The following is a 5487-nucleotide window of genomic DNA, read 5'->3' on the forward strand; positions in this document are numbered from 1 at the left end:
GGCATAATGCCAGTACCTTACAGACTATACCTTTCGATCTTTGGTTACACGGGGTGAAGCTGGCCCTAGTTTTTTGGATGGGTGGACAGATCCTTTTCCTAGTTCCTAATAGAGTATTATTGGCTGACTTTTTTTTTTTCTCATTCTAGAATGGAAGAAATCTCTTACTATAATTTCTTATTAGATATATTGTTTATTGTCCAGTATAGTACAATGTATATGGAATACATATAGAAGAGTTGGTAGGCTTGCCTCCTATTCAGCCATTTAGGCAGAAACTTGCTTAAATCTTTGCTAAGAAGACAGAAATAAAAATTTTTAAAAATGAGACCCAAAGAGGAAAAAGTCCTATCTCTATAAACATTTTTATAGTAGCTCTTTTGAGGTAGCAAAGAATTAGAACTAAGCAAGTGCCTATCAATTGAATGTCTAAACAAATTGTGATACATTAATGTAATATAATATTATTGTGCTATGAAAAATAGCATAGTAATAAAGAAATGAATGAAGAAAAAGACTGTTGCAAAAAAAAACAAAACCCTAGAAAGCCTTATATGAACTGATGCAGAGTGAAGTACACAGAACCACAATAACAATTTATATTATAACATTAAATTTGTAAAAAAAACAAAGCATTCAGTTTTGAAATATAAAAGCTTCTGATCAACTAAATGATCAACCAGGATTATAGAGGAATGATGAAAAATATTGGCCTTCATGACAAAAAAAAAGGACAAATTAGAGAATATGTATTTTTGGTTAATGTGGGAATTTGTTTAGCTTGGCTATGCTTATAATATTTTAATTCCTTCCTTTGCTTCTTCCTTCCTTCCTTCCTCCCTCCCTCCCTTTCTTCTTTTTTCCTCCCTCTCTCTGTCTCTCTTTCTTTTTGTTTTTAGTGACCTAAAGGGATACATTGTTCTCCTCAGAAGCCTCTTGCTACTCCTTTTTTAAAAAAATGTTTTATTGATAGTATTTTCTTTAATTTACATCATTTCCATTGACCAATTATTCTTCTTGCCATGTTCCCCTCCTTTAAGAAATAAGCATCTTACCAAGAATATCACTGACTCACTGGTGAATCTAGGAAAGATTTTATATTCTTACAAGAGTGGGTGTCTAAGCTAGTAGGTACATTCTTGAAGTGCAAAAGCATAGCCTTTCATTCTCTGTCCTGAAATAGCAATTCTTGCTGTTTCCCCCACTGGCTAGGTATTACAGAGGTTACAATTTATCTGAAGCACCCAATTCCCCTATGTGAACAAAAGTCCTCACCCCAAATTATATCTCACATTGGCATTCCCATATAATTCCCATGAGTAGCTACATTGGCAAAACCTCTCCTAATTAAAACTCCCATTCCCCACATTTTGGGACCCCTAACCTTTATTTCCTTTTACCCTTATTTGGGTATGTATACATTCCTTTTGCATCTAACAATAATGTGTTTCTCATTCTAATTTATGACTTCCTTCCATAAGTTTTGTTTCCTTTGTTCCACTTTAGTTTAACCTTTGGGTTTCATTTCTTAAGTTTCAGTTTCATTTCTCTGATTTTGACTTTTTAAAGTAACTCTGTGGAAACTAAACCCTTATCCAATCCTCATAGTACCTCCTTCTAGTTTTTGCTACTTTTTAAAAATTCAGATTAAAAAAAAATTAGATCATGTATACATTTGGAGCTTGGTGTAGTATATAGTATAAATAATAGTCTAAGCTTAATTTCTGCCAGACTTCTTTCCAGTTTTCTCCATAAGTCTTTTTTAAAGATTCATTTCAATAAGTAGAGATAAAGAAGGAGGATATTTCAGATATAGGAAACAGCCTGCATGAAGAGGAGAGGATGGGATAACTTGGAGAAACAGATAATAATTTGGTTTTGCTGTAATGTAGAGTACAAAATTAATGAAAAAGCATTTTAAAATATTGTTTAAATACAATGGGAATATAAATAAAAGAGCTGAGGCAGTCCTTTTCTCAAAGAACTCACCTTTTAATAAAGGCAACAACACATAGCAAGATAATTAATCTACAAGTCACATGGGAAAGTCCCATAGTCCTTAGGATGTGTCAGCAAAGCAGATGGTAATACATCTTTATTGTCATTTCCGCTGGCAATATAAAAATCTGTTTTGATGAAAGGCTGAACAGTGCCAAGGAGTTCAGTGTGTAAGACTATCTTTTTTGGGTCTGCGATACCTTTAGCACTTGCACAAGTTGTGCACGTTCATCTCCACAGGGAACGGTTCCTGGGACGATAGTGGCAGGAGGATGGCCACTCCTCGAACTCTTGCACATGCTTGCCCATAGGTGGCAGTTGGTCAGTGGCTGGTATTAGTGACATCAAGGAATGATCCCTCCTATAGAAACTGATGATGGCTGGAGGTGGGGCAAGCTGGGGTAGTTCCTTTTCAGGGTTCTTGGTTCAGGATCTTGGGATGTCTTCCTTGGGGTCTGAAGTCTGATCCACTTTGTACATGTCCCCTGCTTTTATAAGAGGGAGTAATGTGAATCAACTCTGGAAAGGTAGACTTGAATCCGATTTTAGAGGCTTCAAATGCCAGGCTGAGCACTGAGTTGGTCTGATTGTGAAATCTTTGGAGAAAACAACTCTTTCTACACTGAATTTAATCAAATTGAATTTGGCTAATTCAGCACTGACACGTGGGTGTCCCTTTTCCACCAAATTTAGGAAGAGCTTCCTCTCACCTTTGCTCTGTGTAGTCACCAAGTCTTATTCCCTGCTGGGGATGCCTTATTCTGAAGAGAGACTTGTTCCAGTATTTGAAAACCCCTTCTCCCTTGGATGGCATTCCCTCTGGTTTACTCCAGATCACTGATCTCTAGTAGGACTTTTAAATGTCCGGTTTTACAATCCAGGTAATCTGTAAGGAGTTTATAGCCAGTAAGAGTAGGAAATGTAGGTCTGTCAAGACAAAAGCTTCAATTGCTCTTTAATCGTGGGCATTTTTTCCCCCTTCATAAAAATTCCTCCAGGGGCAGGATAGTTTCCAGAGAACCAAACCAGAAGCCAGCATTGCTAGGGTGATGTCCTCATATTCCTGCTTCCCTAAAAGGGAAACACGACAAAAGAAACTTGGAGGACATTCTTTAATTACTTCCTGTTTTTCGTGTGTCAGTATTGTTAGGTTAAAGTTAAATGGACAACCGACTGAAGGTATCACTTCAATGTGCCGCAAAGTAGGTGTAGTTCCCAGGTACGAAATTATCGTAACAAACATTGAGACTTGCACATAGCTGCCAAATAAGAACTCCAAATTCTTTGAACCAATCTAGGTTTGAATTCAAGCGGCAAATAGGAAATCTACCTGCAGAATTCCTTCCCAAAGAACCTCTCCTAAAAGGAAATGTGTTTGAAGGCATCAAGAGCAGAACAAGGAGGAAAAAGTTGCGTGTGTGTTTGTGTGTGTATGTGTGTGTGCGTGTGTGCGCACACACATATGTATGGGATGGGGAGAATGTCTTGCTATTATATAGTCAGCATAAACATAGATACTAGGGCTTTCTTCAGAGACTTAAGCATTTCACCCCATTTCTGGGGGGAGATAAGAAAAGCCCAATAAAAAATGAAACTATAAAAAAGTTGCAATATGAATCTTTGAAACAGATCTACAAAACAAGGATCCCTTCCCCAAATTTTCAGTGACAACGTGAGAAACCTATTGAATTGAGTTGAATGGAATCTAATCTGGCCCAATCCAGTGTAGTTCATTTCAGTACAATCTGGGGGTTATAGGAGGTAGAGTGCTGGGCCTGAAGTCACTATGAGTTCAAATTCGGACCTCTGAGAGGATTCTGGGAACATGATGAAGTAGGTCTGAAAATTCCAAGCTCTCCAGATTTCTCTCACATACAAGACAAAAGTGTGCTTCAGGATGAACAAAAGAGCAATTAAAAACAAAACAATGGTGCTCCTAAGATAATTAGAGAAAATCTAAAGATTCTAGCACCACAGACTTCCCTATCCTCATTCCAATTAATATGAATAAAGAAAGCTCAGACTCTTCAGGATCAGTCAAACAAATGTATAAATTAGATACAAATGAGACTGAATTAAATAATTTCATCTGAAGTGTAAACTATATGTGAACAGGTCCCTTAATGGTTTAGGGAGGAATGTAGTACTTTGATCATTGGTTAATGCCACATAGGAAATGTTTTGGGATTGTTTGAAGGAAATGTATATACCACAAATCCTGTCTGTATTATAGTATATTATAGAAGGATTATTCCATCAAGAGCTTTACAGCAGCATATTCCAACAGGAGCATTCTGATAGTAGATTATTCTAGTGGCAACTGAAGGAACTTCCCCATGGGGCAGAGAGAAGATTGAATTCTTTCTCCTCTTTCCCTCCCTCCATTGACTAGAGGTGACAAGTTACAAGTTGACCTTGTAAGCTTTGGAAGATCAGAATATTAGAACTTCCTATCAGTGTTGGTAGCAGTTATCCCTAGAATAACAGTGTCTGGTGCCATTGTCTTTATTGGGAGCTCTAATAGATGTGATGGGGACAAACTAGAACCGCTGAGGAAAAGTGGATTTAAAATTCGATAGTTACCGACCACTGGAACCCAAAAGAAAACTATCCATGAAGGAGAACTGCATGAGAACTCCACAAAGGGAGAAAATGATTCTAGTAACCAAAAGTCATAGGCCGCTCTGTGGCCATGTGTTTAAAGCCCAAGTGGGCTCTAAGTTTGAGCCTATTTTCTTCATGGACTCTGTGTTTTAACTGTAGGAGAATATATCTGAAATTTTGGGGGGGAGGAGGAGCAGGGGAAATGTTAGCTGGTTACAACAGGATGATTTTAGAAAGGCCTGGAGAGACTTACACGAACTGATGCTGAGTGAAATGAGCAGGACCAGGAGATCATTATATACGTCAACAACAATACTATATGATGACCAGTTCTGATGGACCTGGCCATCCTCAGCAACGAGATCAACCAAATCATTTCTAATGGAGCAGTAATGAACTGAACTAGCTATGCCCAGAGAAAGAACTCTGGGAGATGACTAAAAACCATTACATTGAATTCCCAATCCCTATATTTATGCACACCTGCATTTTGATTTCCTTCACAAGCTAATTGTACAATATTTCAGAGTCTGATTCTTTTTGTACAGCAAAATAACGTTTTGGTCATGTATACTTATTGTGTATCTAATTTATATTTTAATATATTTAACATCTACTGGTCATCCTGCCATCTAAGGGAGGGGTGGGGGTAAGAGGTGAAAAATTGGAACAAGAGGTTTGGCAATTGTTAATGCTGTAAAGTTACCCATGCATATATCCTGTAAATAAAAGGCTATTAAATTAAAAAAAAAAAAAAAAAAAAAAGAAATGTTAGCTGGTTAATTGAGATGGGGCTTATTTTAGAAGGGAGTCATAAGTGATTTTCTTTTGAACCCCAGCCCCCATAGTATTGATACTACTTCATTGTCCATGGTGCCTTTTTAG

This window comes from Sarcophilus harrisii, chromosome 2 (assembly GCF_902635505.1).
Source record: "Sarcophilus harrisii chromosome 2, mSarHar1.11, whole genome shotgun sequence".
In the NCBI taxonomy this organism is placed as follows: Eukaryota; Metazoa; Chordata; class Mammalia; order Dasyuromorphia; family Dasyuridae; genus Sarcophilus; species Sarcophilus harrisii.